The sequence below is a fragment of the Staurois parvus genome, unplaced genomic scaffold, assembly GCF_062004578.1.
Source record: "Staurois parvus isolate SC_StPar_1 unplaced genomic scaffold, SC_StPar_1.0 ptg000719l, whole genome shotgun sequence".
NCBI lineage: Eukaryota > Metazoa > Chordata > Amphibia > Anura > Ranidae > Staurois > Staurois parvus.
The window spans coordinates 3,126,973-3,143,664 of record NW_028318515.1 but is presented as its reverse complement, the minus strand read 5'-3'; the positions used below and the strand labels follow the sequence as shown (position 1 = coordinate 3,143,664).

Sequence of the window (16,692 nt, the reverse complement as noted above, 5' to 3'; positions counted from 1 at the left end):
AACTAAGAAGAAAAAAGGTCAACGGAGAAGGAACGAGGAGCAACGGAGAAGGAAAAAAGTCGACCAAGAAGGAACGAGGGGTAACTGAGAAGAAAAAAAAGGTTAACGGAGAAAAAAAAAAAGTAAACGAAAGAACGAGGTCAACCGAGGGGCAACTGAGAAGAAAAAAGGTCAAGGAGAAGGAATGAGGAGCAACTGAGAAGGAAAAATGTCGATCGAGAAGGAACGAGGGGCAACTGAGAAGGAAAAAGGTCAAACAAGAAAGAATGAGGGGCAACTGAAATAGAAAAAAGTCAACTGAGAATGAATGAGGGGCAACTAGGAAGGAAGTAACAATGCATCACACTTCCCCTGCATAATGTACACCAGTACATTTTTGTGTGAATGAGCCCTAATACACTCATGGTCGGAATACCTGAAACTGCAGGGAAAAGTAATCAAGTTCTAAAAATCAGAGGTTTGTCCTGTGAAATGTGAATCTGATTGTAAAATGAAAGTTTGCAGGCAATGTGAGGAGCCCAAGGCAGGCAGAAGAAGACCTATGTGTGTGAGCTGTGTGTACTCCATCAGAGGAGGAAGAAAAGGGAGCGTGTCCCTTTAAGGAAAGCCCAGGGAGAAATGTGAAAGCTATTTGTTTGGTGTAAGCCTTGGCTGGATCGGTGCCATCAATCTCTTGCAGAATCACAGACACAGAAGGAGCCAAGCAAAGCACAATCACAAACTTGCTACTCCAAAGCCGTGCAGAGCACAGGGGAGCCGCTCCAGACAGACATCTTCTAGACGGAGCCCGGGGAGGAGAGGAGAGGAGACTCGGGAGAGGGATCGCTGGATTTATAGAGCCGGGATCGGGCTGGATCTACAGTGTGTGTGCCCGGAGATCACTGGGATCAGACGGGGCTGACCACAGCCATGATGGATCTAGAGGTAAGACTGCTGACACCGGATCCAGTGTTTGCCTGATCATCGCCTTCATGTTTTTTTCTGCTTTGCATCAGGAAATGTGATGATGATGTGTGCGGCACTCCGGCCGATCACTGCACACCGGGGGGAGGAGGGAGGGGTGCTCGGTACAGATCGGAGGACAGATCGGTGACAAGTCAGGATTCGTGGAGTTGTGGTCGGATTTGGGGCCGCTCTCCCCTCCCTGAGCTCTCTCCATTTGCTGGGAAAGTCTTGGCTGCTGCGCACATTACAACTTCTCCCCATGAGTGGCCTGCAGGCAGAAACCCGCTCCGATCATCATCATTATTATTCTCCTTCTTCCTGTAGAACGGCTGAGATCACTCAGGAGGAGAGGCTGTGCTGAGCACAGATCAATGGAGCTCCGGGGACACACAGCGTTGCCAATAAACAGCAACTTTGTCAGCTGGGTGACAGCAATGACACCAGGCCTAGTGCACAGAGAGAGCCTCCTCTAACTTCACCACTACACCTCCCAGCATGGCCACTGCTTACATTGCTGCACACTGGGCCACTGCTGTGCTCACACAGCACTTTGGAGCTCACTCTCTTTTAGTATAGACTTCTGTTTGGGGGACTTTCCTTCTTGGTTGTCCCACACCCCCTCTTGGTTGTCCCTTGTACCTTCTTGGTTCTCGGATGTCCGCCGGTTCTTCTTGATTTTCAGTTGTCCCTTCTTGGTTGTCCCTCATCCCTTCCCAGTTGTCTCTGTTCTTCTCGGTTGTCCTTAATCTCTTCTTGGTTTTCAGTTGTTCCCCATCCCTTCTTAGTCTTCAGTTGTAACTCGTTCCTTCTTGGTTGACCCTCATCCCTTCCCGGTTCTCAGTTGTCCCCTGTCCCTTCTCGGTTGTCCTTCATCTCTTCTCGTTTTTCAGTTGTCCCCTGTCCCTTATTAGTTTTCAGTTGCCCCCTGTCTCTTCTTAGTTGTCCCCTGTCCCTTCTTAGTTTTCAGTTGTCCCCTGTCTCTTCTTAGTTTTCAGTTGTCCCTCATCCCTTCCCGATTCTTAGTTTTCCCCAGTCCCTTATTCTTTCCCAGTTCTTGGTTGTTCCCCGTCCCTTCTCAGTTATCCTTTATCGCTTCTTGGTTTTTAGTTGTTCCCCATCCCCTCTTAGTTGGCCCTCATCCCTTCCCAGTTCTCAGTTGTTCCCCGTCCCTTCTTGGTTCTCATTTTTCCCCCCTTACTTCTGAGTTTTCGCCAGTCCCTCATTCCTTCTGAGGTTCTCAGGTGTTCCTTCACAACTCTGTTGTCCCTCCTTTTTCTTCTTGGTTGTCCATCATTCTGTCTTGATTGTCCAACTTTCGTTCTCAGTTCTTGGTTGTCCCTTTTTCCTTCTTGGTTGTTCCTTAACAGTTTTCTCTCTCTCTTAGTCTCCCCTCAATCTTTTCTGGTTGCCCCTTGTTCTTTCCCAGTTGTACGTCCCGCTAGGTCTCGTTCACACTTTTGATTGGGGCCATCAATGGATTCCTGTGGCTGCTTAACCTGTACAAAGCAATAACAGGTTGACAGAAGATGGGGCTTTCCACTGGAGTTCACATATATCTCCACATCCAGCAGTTACCTGCAGCTAGGAACAGATGACCAGTCCTGGACGAAATCAGGCCAAACGGCTTTAGTTGATTGCACACACGTGTGATTCAAGCTGCTGGAATCTGCTGACCACCAAACTCTCTAAATTTTAGGTTTTTTTTTTGTTGAGTGATTACAAAGAAAGGTCTAGTAAAAGCACTTGTGGGTTTAGCCAACCATTTTTTGCAAGTTAATTCTGTAACTGGTGGAGGAACAGGGGCATGTCCTTTGCCTGTACACATAGGGGTGAATTCACTAAAACTGGTGCACTCAGAATTTGGTGCAACTATGCATGGTAGCCAATCGGCTTCTAACCTCCGCGTGTTCAATTAGTATGTAGAATGCAGAAGTGCACCTGATTTTGCACTCTCCAGCTTTAGTAAATAACCCCCCTAGTGCTTTATGCCACCCCATCTCAGGAAATTAGGAGGTGTGATTGAAGAACCCTGAAACATGAATATATACTAATGACTGGTTCTAGCATTCTAATGGTTTTTATCTTTTATGTGTGGTTCTTTAATTTTAAAAAATGTGAATTATAGTCAAAATGTAGAAAAGTGGGATTTTACAGTTTAGTTGGTCAGTGCAGAAAAATACTATTTTTGGGATAGCAAAGGCCTCATTCCTCAAACCTGTTATTACGTGTTTAACTATATTTATAGGACAACAGGACAATTTATAGGACTAAAGGCAATACAATTATTTTTAATTGGTTTAATTCACACTGTGGGCTTACCTGGGTTTAAGTGCATTCACTTTATCCGTGTTTAGAGCACATAGAATTGAGCGTGTTCAGGGGCAGATTAGATCCTCTAAATGCACGTAAAGGGAAATGCATATAAATGCTGGAGAACTTGATATTGGAAAACATAAAATAATTGTTTACATATCCCAGATCATTTGTTCTGCAGTTAAAATAACATAAACTCAGGAGGCCAGTGTGAATGTAGACTTCTTCTGGCCATAGAGAGCGAATTTCGGCCACTTCCTGTTGAATCAGCAGAAATTTGTTGAGTGGGCCTGTCAACACCTCCTGACTCGGCAAGTCGATTTTTTTTTTTTTTTGTTGAAGGAGTTGGGTGGAAATTCCCAGCCACACAACAGCTGCATCCAATAAGATACAGGCAGTGTTCTGGCATTCTGACGGCATGGTGTTGGTTGTCAGAATACAATAACTGGCAATGAAGAGTCATCCATCCACACAGTTTAGTATGCATAGGGGGGGAAATGAAGTGATTTCTTAATGTGCATGGCCAGCTTTAGATTTAGGGCTCTCATTGGAAATGGGGACAGCTTGCTAAACCACTTGCCGCATGACTGAAAGGCTGCATTTCGTTGCATGTAATGAGGACATGTCATGGTTCTGTGTAATAAAATTTTACGTTTTATGGCTATGCAAATGTCATTTTTCATAGTTGTGTTTAAACAAAGTGTAATATACATTGAGATATTATGAGTACATGTAAACATTTTTTTTTAATGATTTAGCTTTGTGTGACCTTTTTATTCACACTTGCGCGATTCCAAAGTCACGAGATTTCCAGAACGACTTTGATCTGACTTTACACTCTGGATCAAAGTTAAATCACAAGTAGCATCAAAGTAGTGCAGGCATCTTTTCAAAGTTGCACCGATTTGAACAGGTGCCCTTGGAAAAGAATGGGCTGCAACTTGTCATGCGACTTTGTCTAAAATAGCATGGCAATTCGCACAAGTGTGAATGGAGCCAAAAATACGCCATAAAGTATTTGGAGAATAGTTTTCATGTTGCAATAAAGTATAAGCAGGGCGCAGGAATATCTTCAATTAATTTGGAATATAGTGTTCATGATTAATTTCAAAAAGACTTTATACTGTAATCCACCTTGCTCAGCGAAGGCATAAACACAACTGGGTATAAGGATTATCTTGCGGAAAGAATTTTATCATTTTGTAAAGCGCGGCACAAACTGTTGGCACTATATAAATCCTGTATAATAATATGTTGGTTCACATTGTAACACAGATGTATCCTTAACCCCTTCACGCTGATGTAGCACAAATATGCGGCCTCACAGAACTGGGCTTTTTTCTGTGGGGCTGCATATTTGCGTACCTGTCTTTGTGCTGAAAGCACGCCACACAGCGCACTCCTAGCACAAAGATTGGAGTATCATTGAGAGCTCCGGGTCCCGTTCTAACTATTGGGACCTGGGACTCCCAATTCCGGGTCATATGAATGCAGTGATAGCTTCTGATTGGCTGTTGCACTGATCAGTAACTGTGAAGCCCGCCCCCATTAGTTTTTTTTTGTCTGAATGGAGAAGAGAGATACAGTGTATCTCTCCCTCTCTCCTTGCAGAGAGGAACAAAAAAAAATGATAAATATAAAAATACTTAGATCAAGGTTTGATCTAGTTCAGTGCCAGGATTAGTGTAAATAAATTGGTATGTGTTTTAGGTAAAAAAAACACAAAATGCGCACAATCGTTTCTGGGCTGTAGTACAGGTACAAACAACATATAACATACACATATATAGTATTGCTGCGATCGTCAAGAGCTGGAAAATTTATTTTTGGGTGTTCTTTGGTGGTAGGTTATGGTAGTAACAAGAAACACTCAGCTAAATTAAAAAAAAATATATTTTTTTTTTACTATTTTGGACCAGTTTTCCTTTGATAATAAAAAAAAAAATCAGGAGATATCCATTACCATTTACCAGCAAAAGAAAGCCCAATTTGTCCTGAACAAAAACCAAGGTATAATTCACCTGGATGTACAAAGTAGTTGTGATGATATGTACGGTTTTACTAACACATGTCAGAGTTGTAAAATTTTACTTCGGGTTTAAGAATTGTTTTACTCTTAGGCGTGAAGGGGTTAATGTAAGGTAAAGGCATATTAGTGTTTTGACTCTGACTTGCAGGACTGTTGCTGTCTCCAAATTTGCATCTTACCATGGCCAAATGCTTACAGCAGGGGTGTCAAACTGTTGCCAGACTACAAGTCCCATCATGCCTCTACCTTTGGCAGTCATGCTTGCAACTGTCAATCTTGCAATGCCTCATGGGACTTGTAGTTTGGCAACAGCTGGAGGGCTATCAGTTTGACACCCGTGGTCTACAGCATTGATATTAATTCAGTAGTCTTGCGATTGTGTACAAGGGTCATTTGTGTGTGCTTTCTAACAATATATTGGCTAGGCAGATAAATTGTTCAGATTAGATGTGTTACTGAAATTGCATTCACTAGTGTAGGGAATATCAAGTGTTAAAGATTCTACTCTGTAATGTGCAAATTACTGGAAGAACTATTTGTGATGCCAAGTTGTCCACACCAATGTCATATGAAGTTGTTTGTTCCGCATCGAAATTCCTGAGAGGTGACTCCATAAAGGGGATATGGATACATGGGACTAGGAAGTAGCCACTAGTAGTATCCTTTTAGGCCTGGTTCACACCTATGTGTTTTGCAGTCTGCCTGGGGAAAAAAAGTCCCTGACCTTATCAAAAAACGCAGTGGCTGAAAACGCATAGATGTGAACGTGTCCCATAGGAAACCATGTTAAATAGACCGTGGTGAGTTTCTGCAAAAAGCACTAAAAATGCATAGGTGTGAACCAGGCCTAAGGGCCCATTTACACCTATGTGTGCATTAACTCATATTTTGTGTTCTTCAGTGAATGTTGCGATGTGTTGCCAATTCATTTTCAGTGGCCCAGGATGTATGTCTATGGACCCAAAAACAAACCTGCCAGGGCAACTCACGATCAGAGTGAAAGCTTTAGGCCTCATTCACACCATACATGCAGAAAAACTGCAAGTGAAATCTGTGCATCCGTTTCCATCAGAGACATCAGTTTTCATGCTTGATTCAATGAGTTTTATACATGCTGCAGAAAAAATCTGCATGTGATACTAGTGTTGTGGTGTGAGCAGGACACATGGAGAACAATTGATTTTGTTGTTCCCTAGCAGAACGCGTGCAGAAAAACTGATATCTCTGCCCTATGGTGTGAACGAGTCCTTAAGGGTCCATGAACACTCAGGTGTGGAAATTGTTTAAGAAAATACTTGTCCCTGGACTATTTCGGGGTTCCAATCTACTTGTCCCTCATGACAATCTGCTTGTGTTTTTTTTTTTTTTTTTTATCAGGACAATTTTTGCCAGGATGGAAAATATGAAGGGTTAAGGTTTCTTAATAGGCAGACGTATTTTGAGGAATGTCTGGGGCTTTTAAAACCAAAAGGGGCTTTATGATGACTTAAACTGTTTAGAACATTCCCAAACATATTTTTTATATATATATTATATAGGATTTATATATCGCAAACAGTTTGCTCAGAGCTTTACAATATAACAGGAGACAATACAGCAACAATACAGTTCAATACAAGAGGGTTAGGAGGGCCCTGCTCCTTGGAGCTTACAATCTAGAAGGGAGGGGATAGTGGTACGAAAGGTAGACTAGGTTGGTAGATGGACTGGTTGGAAGAGTAGAAGATTCCAGTATTAGCTGAGGGCAGGATAGGCTTCCCTGAAGAGATAGGTTTTCAGAGATCACCTAAAAGTGAGCAGAGTAGGCGATAGTCTGATAAATTGGGGTAGAGAGTTCCAGAGGATGGGGGAAGCTCTGGAGACGTAATGGAGACGAGCATGGGAGGAGGAGACAAGGGAGCTAGATAGTAGGAGTTCTTGTGAGGAGTGGAGAGTACGGTTTGGGTGATATTTAGAGACAAGATCGGTGATGTAATTTATAAATGGCTTTATACGTTGTTAGTGTTTTTGAATTTTATCCGTTGGGCAATGGGAAGCCAGTGGAGGGATTGGCAGAGAGGGATGGCTAATACAGAACTGTTAGTAAGGTGGATGAGTCTGGCAACAGCATTCATGATAGACTGAAGAGGGGATAGCCTGCGATTAGGTAGGCCAATGAGGAGGAAGTTACAATAGTCAAGGCAAGAGATAACAAGGGAGTGAATAAGTTGCTTAGTAGTTTCCGTGGTTAGGAACGGGCGTATCTTGGAGATGTTATGGAGGTGAAGTCTACAAGATTTGGACAGAGATTGGATTTGGGGCTGAAAGGACAGATGGGAGTCTAGGATTACACCTAGTACCCTGGCATGGGGGGAGGGACTGATGATAGTGTTATTGATCTTGATGGAGAAGTCAGAGGAGGAGGCACGGGCTGGAGGGAATACTAAGAGCTCAGTTTTGGAAAGATTGAGTTTGAGGAAGTGTAGTGACATTCATGCTGATATGTCACTTAGTAGGTTAGTAATGCGAGTGGAGACTGAAGAGGTGAGGGGTAGAAAGATAGATTTATATATATATAATTTTTTTTTTTTTAAAGCAGAGGCTCTAGAGAATAAATTTGTTGGGTTTTGCAATTTTATTTTAATGTAACACGGTATTTGCGCAGCAGTTTTTGCAATTTGTTTGGTAAAAGTATACTTTTTTTTAATTCTAATGCAAAAAACCCACAATACTAAACCCAATTTTTAGGTAAAATATAAAAGATGATGTTACTCTGAATAAGTAGATACCAAACATGTCGTGCTTTAAAATTGTGCACACTTGTGCAGCGGCAACAAACAGCGTAAATTTTACTATCCATAGGCAATGCTTTGAAGGCCTTTACAGATTCCCACCTTAGATTTACAGAATAGGTCTGGTGCTAGAATTACTGCCCATTGAGCTGACATTTTCGGTGATGCATCACATGTGGACTTTTTTGATCACTTTTATTGCTGTCACAAGGAATGTAAACATCCCTTGTGACAGCAATAGGCAGTGACAGGTGCTCTTTATCGAGAGATCTGGGGTCAATAAGACCCCAGATCCCTCCTCTGTCCTTAAAAGCATTTGATCACACAAGATCAGTGTGACCAAATGCTTTTCATTTTTAAAAATACCGCCATTTACATCCTTCCTGTTTCCTATATCATAGAGGCTGACAGAGCGGTTCCGATCTTTGTCCACCTTTTTATCATCCAGTGGAAGCACCAGATGGTTGATCAGATGTCCTGGTGCGACAGGACAGCTCACGCTTGTAAAAGCGATCCAGTGGCTAGTTAGCTGCCCAGATTTCTTTTACAAGAGAGCCGACCATTGGCTCTAATTGCTGCTGCTTGCCCGCAGCGTGGCTAAATATAAGGAAAAACCCCTTGCCCGGTGCCCAAAACTGCATGTCCTGGGCATCAGGCTATAGGAATTGCACATCCCTGACACTATACAATACACTAAGGCTTTTTGAATGTGTCGACAGTGCTACCATAGATCATGATAAAATAAACTTGAATGTGACGTATTGCACCGCAGCGCATAGTTTGTGCTTTGCAGCATGAGTCGACTTAGACCTGTGTGTTGCAGTAATGTGTGTAAACTACACTCTTTACCCTGGGCTACTGCAGTGGGCAGCAGTGCCATGAAAACAGAATAGCATTCCAACCAACAACCACAGTAGTGGACCGTGTGCCTGTGTTGCAGCACATTAAAAGGGACATGACCATGGGTTGTGGTGCACTGCATTATTAAAGTTCTTGTGTTTTTTTTTTTTTTTTTTTATATAAACATAAATCGCCAGCGCAAAAAAAAATAAAAATAAAAACAAATTAAATGCTGCTGTACATAAGTGTAAACCTACACCAAAAATTATATAATCAACACAATTATGTTGTGTTGATTATATAGTTCTTGTGTTTTTTTTGTTTGCTTGTTTTTTTGGTTTTTTTTTTGCATGTTAAGGAGCACCGATGGCTAACCTAGAATGGCTTGCCTTCATGGAGTTCACATTGACTCATGATAATGTGTTGCCTTGAATGTTCTCTTATTGCAGTTGTACATGGGGTGCCATTCTCAATCTGCATTACTGCAATGCACATGTCTGAGTGGGCCTTCTAAGGCTACGTTCACACTAGCGTTGTGTGCAGGCGGCAGAGAGGCGTTTGGGAAGCGGTAAAAACGCTTCCCAAACACCTTGCACAATTCTGCACATTGCAACACATGGTGCTGTTCTAACGGGAATGTTAGCGTCGCGGCAAAACGGATGCCTCTGGTCGAGTCGGGAGGCGTTGAAGCCTCCTATTGTAGTCTATGGTGCTGCTCCGCACACGCCCGGCCGGCATTTGGGGCGTTTGCGGAGCGGTAACACCATTTAAACTTCATTATAGGCGTTTGTGGGGTGTTTTTAACGCTCGGCAAATGCCTAGCAACCTCCCCTAAACCGTGCATGCAGCGTTTGCCGAGCGTTAAAAAAAATGCTCCGCAAATGCCGGACCAACGCTTGCCAAACGCTATAGGGGCGTTTGGCAAGCGTTAGTAAAACAGTCAAGTGTGAACGAGCCCTAACACTTCCACTTGGTTTAAAATACGGCTGTGCGCATACCGTGGAAACCCCTTCATATCTGGGTTTCTACATATAAGAACTCCTGTACTAAAAAATAACCGTAGAGAAATATTGCCCTCACAAAAAAAATTTGCTTCTTCCGCAAACCTACTCTAAAGTCCACTTTTTAGATTGTAAGCTCTTACGATCAGGGCCTTCTTGTATTGAGTTGTATTATAACTGTACTGTCTCTTGATTTTGTAAAGGGCTGTGCAAACTGTTGGCTCTGTATAAATTCTGTATTACTAACTGGAATTTGGTTGCTATGGGTGACACATACTTTCTTTTCCACAAGGCCTAAAGTGCGCTAATAGTTAACAGGCCAAGCGTATGTGTGAATGCCACCACATGTGGTGTTATATTTCACTGATGGAAAAACTATATAGTTTTATTGAAATCACCATCTGTGTGAAACAATGGAAATTTTCATAATAGATTTTCTTTAACTGCCGAAAGCAATGTCCTCCGTGAAGCTGTCCCTTTTCGGGAACACAAGTGCTTTGTTAATTAACAGGTTAGATTTTTGATTACACAAGAGACACTCTGTACCATTTTCTGTTTAATGGAATAAAGGCTTACCTTGCTGGGAATTCATCCAGGGTAGAGATGGATCCTAACTCTTAGAGCAGCAAGGAGAACTGCCAAAGATGCTATCTGAGCAACCTGCATTTTAAAGATGAGCTGTCAGCATTTTTGTGGAAAAGTAATTTGACTTTTTCAGATCCTGCTTTAGGCTGCAACTGCCTTTGGTGTGAAAACATCTGCCCACGGTGTCATGACAATAGAGAAAAATGTCAAGTTGCTCCATTTCACATAGTGACATATTGAAACCAGGTCAGATGGACCTTGTGCCGTAAGACACTGCTGAGCTATTGCATACACTAGAGCAGTGGTTCTCAACCTTCCTAATGCCGTGACCCTTTAATACAGTTCCTCATGTTGTGGTGACCCCCAACCATAAAATTATTTACCCAGTAATTATAATTCATGAAGTGTCGTTTTACCTCCAATACTGCTGCTTTCAACACAGTAGCTGCTTTTAACAGAGTAGCTGCTTTCAACACAGCAGCTGCTTTCTACACAGTAGCTGCTCTTTACACATTGGAGATATGTGTTTTCTGATGGTCTTAGGGGACCCTGTGAAGGGGTCGTTCGACCCCCAAAGGGGTCGCGACCCACAGGTTGAGAACCACTGCACTAGAGGGTGTATTTGGAAACTAGCAGAACTAGAGTTACATCTGGGACTCTGTTCTATGTGGAGGTATCACTATAAATGACATTAATGGCAAGGTTGTATTTTTGTAGAGATGACCATCATTTTTGCTGTTAAAGCAAGACTTTTCCTAGGTTTTGGTTAGAGAGGCCGAACCTCTGTCTGTCTGTTTTTTTGTATCGCTGTCTGGAGACTTGAGGAAAAGCGTAGCTTTGCTGTGTATCTGCAGGCTTCTGGTTTGTTAAACTGATTCCAGCTTTACCAGCCAATGAGTTATTGGACCTGGAGCAAACCGTGAGTTCTGAATACTTGTACCAGGTAAGTGACTCACTATACTAATTCTGGCCATATATGGGTCGAAATTCGACCGATTGTTTTTTTTGGCCGAAAATCGGACCTAATAATAATCGGCCGATTTTCGCTCTGTTAGTGGGTCAATGGCACTGGCCGATTTTTGTGGTTCCTCCCCTTTTTGGTGATCGGGCATGTTGGGAAAATTCGTGAAAAAAATTTTTTCGACTCAATGATGGTCAAATTGTACAAGCCTTTTTCTGAAAAGAATATGCGCATGAGCCATGACCTGGAAGGAACAGAAGTTTCGCTTGTTATATGGGGTGAACTTTATGACTTGGTCAGCCGATTTTTCAAAATCATTGATGGCACCATCGGATTACCGAGCAAACGACGTTTTCGGACGAAAAATCATTTCGAATTCGACCCATGTATGGCCTGCATTAGACCAGAATGAGGATTACATCAGTGGAGACCACATGTTAAAAGAACTAGTTTAACAATGGCAGCTCTTGTATTGCTGTCATTGCATTGGGTCAGTTTATAGCACTCTACAAAAAGGTTTGCATGGAAGATTTCTATCTGTTGGCTATTCCCTACTTTACTCTATATACCAATAGTCACTTCAGACCACAAATATGGATATTTGATGTGTCAGACTCTAAAACCAAGCTTATTACCATGCTCATTTAGTCTCCAACTATTGATTTGTGTATGCCACCAATTTCTCCACTTAGTCAAGGGTAGGCTTTTAACCCATGGGAACCCTTGAAATAACGTTTAGGCGTTGGGGAATCCTTGGTTGACAGCTTGCAATACATTAGCCTCATCAGTAAGTTGTAGATATAAATTAAAAAGAAAAAGAAATGTGCATCCCTAGAGTATATGCCACTCAAAGACAAATAATTTTTTGAGCCCCCTTGCATTGGTGGTCAGTGACAGGAAGAATACCTCCTTAAATAGGTGATCATTTGAAAGAATGCTGCTCTTGGAGACAGGTAAAAGGTGAATTGTGTTAGTTACTTAGGTGAGAGAAAAGATGAGAAGCTCCACTGGTTCAAGGCCACTTGCTCTACTTATTGATGTTGGTCCCAGAACTATGCAGCCGCTATCAGGCAGGATGTCAATCCATCGCTTGTTGTTCATGGAACCCCTAGCAAACTTTGGAGCAACCCTAGCTGAGAGAGGCTGGTCAATGGTATATCAAGAAAGCACAATGTTACTGCCTTGTGTCTCCTTTACGGTTTACATGTTCTGCTCTTTTCACTCCTCTCCTTCACTTTCTAACTCCTCGTACACACTATAAGAAAATTGTACGAAAATTTTTGTACGAGGACCGATCTTCCGATAATCGGATCATTAGTACACAGCTTTTGAGAGCCGATCACGACAATTCGTACGACAATATTCGAAGGGACAAGCGCAAAGATTTTTCTCGTACGATACCAGATCGTACGATTTTCGTTTAATCAGTACAGTAGTCGTCTGAAAATACAATACAAATACAACGCAATACATGACATCACTTTCGAAATTCTTTTCTTTCATAGGAGAATTTTCATATCATTAGTAGCAGACGAAAAAAAATGGCCGATCGTTCGTCTGATATTCTCATCGTGTGTACGGGGCAGAAGACGATGTTGCCCATCCTGCTTTTTTCTCAACAGTTAGGATACACAGCAAGTATCCATATTATAAACCAAAGTGACTATTATTGCATGGCATAACATAGGGAATAAAAGACAACACTTGAAAAAGTTTGCCAAAGTATACTTGCTAGTGGGCCAACTTTGTATGACTGCCAAAGGGACTAGGACTGCCTTTGTAAAATATGAATATTTTATAAACTGATCTAGTTATATGGTCATTTGCAATAAAGAACATTTATATGTTGCCCGTGGCATCCACGTTTTCCTTACAATGAACGATGCCATGATAAAGGACCTAACTTACTGTCTCTATTCAGCATTTCAGCTGTGCTTCTGGAACTCTTGTGAAAGTTCTCTCGGTTTGTTTGGTTTTGACAGAGGCCATAAACGACATCAAAAGCAAATCACTTTCCACTTTTATTGTAGACATGTCAAGCTAAAAATCTGAACTTGACTGCAGCCACAGACTGAAAGTCATGCAGTAGAGTGTAAAGCAGAATGCTTCCTCCGGCAGGCCTGGAGTTAAATATTTACCAAGCTTCCATTGGAATGTATATCTAGTTGTGTCTGCCTCTCTTGACATCTGATACTAAGCACTTTGCATATCAATCTTCTTACACTAGCACTTGTGCTTATTGAGATTATCTACCCCCGCCTTCTGAAATATATCAGTGCCTTTTTCATTATGCCGGTACATAATTCACATTTGACTAGATAAAATCCACTTGACACATGGGTCTTGCCTATCTTCCCACTTTTCAGACAAGTTGTAAATATATTGACAGTATTTTATGCACTTTGGAATAGAATGCTCTGTGGAGTGCCTACCTTTGTCAATCACGTTATTTGTTGTGCATTCATCCTCTTAAAATATTGCATTGCTGACGTATTACTTTTTCTGCCACCAACCTAAGTGGAAGCTTAGAAATATTGGGCTTCACATTCAGACCTCTGTTTTGATGCATTAGGTAGTGAGAATAGGGGTTCACATTTGTTCAAATAAATGACAAAATTTAAATGTTTATTACAGTAATATTTTACATGAGCCATAAAGTTATGCAATTACTTGCAAGCTGTAATGAGCTCTCAGTACGTTCTGTTGTTACAAAGATCTGCTTTCAGCTTTGCTCAGCTCTTGAGGATATTTATGTAGCCTTGAATTAATAGACCATTGATATGAACATGTGATCTTTTTATACTTCCTTCTAATGAATTGTTTTATGTGGCTGGGTTCCTGGGCGATGTGCTAATGTCATGCAAATACTACAAAACCCATTAACATGGGTGGTTTGGAAACTGAATCTAATCTGGTTAATATACAGTATGTTTTATTTTACTGGAATGTTCTGTAATGCTTTTTAAAGGACTTTTATGGTCACGGCATACACTTTCATGTTAGAACATCAGCATCGTAAAAACAATACAGCATTAGTTCTATCTGCCTTGCTTAACATCTTCTTGCATGTTGTTCTTGCTGCCTGTCTATTGGTCATCTCTTTCCACAACTTTCTGGATTACCTGCATGGCTTGCAGCTTCTCTGCTGTTTACTTTCAATTGTCAAGGACTACGTATCCCATGGTACCTTGCTACCTGCAAGCAGTGATTCTTGTACTGCTTCCAGTACATGTCACAGAATTCAAGGATGTAAATGTGTTTGGTTCTTCACAAAGTAAGTTTGCAAACTTCAGATTCATTCAGATTATTAGGATTAGGCTAAAAAAAAGTGAAATAACAACATGGAAATTAATATATAATTTTACGCTTTGAGTGGGGAAGTAAGCTGTACTATTCTTACATGCTCTTATTCTCCTATATAGCCTGTGTCCATATCTGGCTATATTATACCTGTTGAATTAGCTGAACCTACCACACTCCTCAGCACTGTCACAGATGCTTATCTACTGTCCAAGGTCTACTGATATGTGGAAGCCATTTATTTAAAAAAAAGTAAGAAAGTGGGGTTGTTGCACACAGTGACTGATGAGCATCTTTTACTCTCTGGGGAAATTGAACTGATTGGGCACTATGGACAAGTCCACTTTTTTTTCTAATTTATTCCATTTTTGTTTAAGTGGATTTCATAATTACAGTTGTCTTTCAACACTGTTGGAAATTGTTCAAGTTTAATTGAAAATCAGAAACCGGTTACTGGCATCACAGTAAGATCATGACGGGAACCATGCTGTGTCTAATTGTAAAATTATTTGACCACAGAATTGTGAGTGTATTTATTTTTAGCCACTAGAAAAATTCAAACATTTTGGTAGATTAGGTTAGAAGTTAAAACCCAACATCTTAGTGGTTACTTTGGACACTGCATCTCCATTTTCTGTCCTTGTAGTATTCATATTCATTTTACAGAATACCTTTTATAGTACAGAGTAGTGTCATAGATGTACATGCCTTGGACTCTTCTTTTAGTTTGTGGTCCTTTTTCTTTATAACTTTTTTTTTTTTCAGTTTGTATTTCCTGCTTCACATTTTTGGCAACAAATAAAAAGAGACATGTCAGATGGGAATTGTATGGTCATTATGTGTTGTGATAGATCGCCACCTGGGGTGAATACATTACAATACCTTGAAAAAGTATTCATGCCCCTTGCAATTTTCCACATTTTAGTCATGTTGCAAACAAAAACCTAAATGTATTTTATTGGGATTTTATGTTATAGACCAGGGGTGGGCAAACTTTTTGACTTGAGGGCCGCAATGGGTTCATATATTGGACCCGGGGGCCGGACCAAGAGTAGATGAATGATGTGTATGTGTCATCCATAGTAAGTATAGTAATATTCCCCCATAGTAAGCATAGTAATTCATCCCCCATATAGTAATTCATCCCCCATATAGTAATTCATCCCCCATATAGTAATTCATTCCCCATATTAAGTCCCCCCTATAGTAATTCATTCCCCATATTAAGTCCAAGTCCCCCCTGTGTCAATTCACTTACCTTTGCTCCGCGCGTTCCTCTCGCCGTGTCCCGCGCCGTTCCGGTGTAGCATGAAAATCTGTCTCCTATGAGGATCTGTCCCCCTCGACGTATCTGCACATGTGCCAGTTTCAGGCATTAGCAGCCGATCGGCGATCTCCGGCACATGCGCAGATACGTCGAGGGGGACAGATCCTCACAGGAGACAAATTTTCATGCTACACCGGTCTTCAGGGCGGACTGTGAGAGGAGCCTAGCTCCGCGGGCCGGATTAAAAGGTCCGCCGGGCCGTAGTTTGCCCATTGCTGTTATAGACCAACACAAAGTGGCACATAATTGTGAAGTGGAAGAAAAATGATAAATAGTTTTTAAATTTGTTTACAAATAAATATCTGAAAAGTGTGCATTTGTATTCAGCTCCCTTTACTAAAATCTAGTGGAACCAACTGCCTTTAGAAGTCACCTAATTAGTAAATAGATTCCACCTGTATGCAATTTAATTTCAGTATAAATACAGCTGTTCTGTGAAGCCCTCAGAGGTTTGTTAGAGAACATTAGTGAACAAACAGCATCATGAAGGCCAAAGAACACACCAGACAGGTTGGGGATAAAGTTGTGGAGAAGTTAAAAGCAGGGTTAGTTTTATAAAAACAAATCCCAAGCTTTCAACATCACATGGAGCACTATTCAATCCATCATCTGAAAATGGA

General features: G+C 41.4%; 1 protein-coding gene across 18 annotated transcripts in view; it reads left to right on the top strand.

The window, feature by feature from the left end:
* The first annotated feature begins 648 nt into the window (after positions 1–648).
* The window catches only part of NCOR2 (nuclear receptor corepressor 2), a 708,717-nt gene continuing 692,673 nt past the window's right edge, over positions 649–16,692 (top strand). For 13 of the 18 annotated variants that reach the window (XM_089653704.1, XM_089653697.1, XM_089653690.1 and 10 more), the window contains exon 1: positions 649–924. The gene's annotated coding sequence lies outside the window, so the exon portion shown is untranslated. The remainder of the gene's footprint in view (positions 925–16,692) is intronic. The other 5 variants (XM_089653707.1, XM_089653705.1, XM_089653706.1 and 2 more) reach the window with 1 other exon arrangement.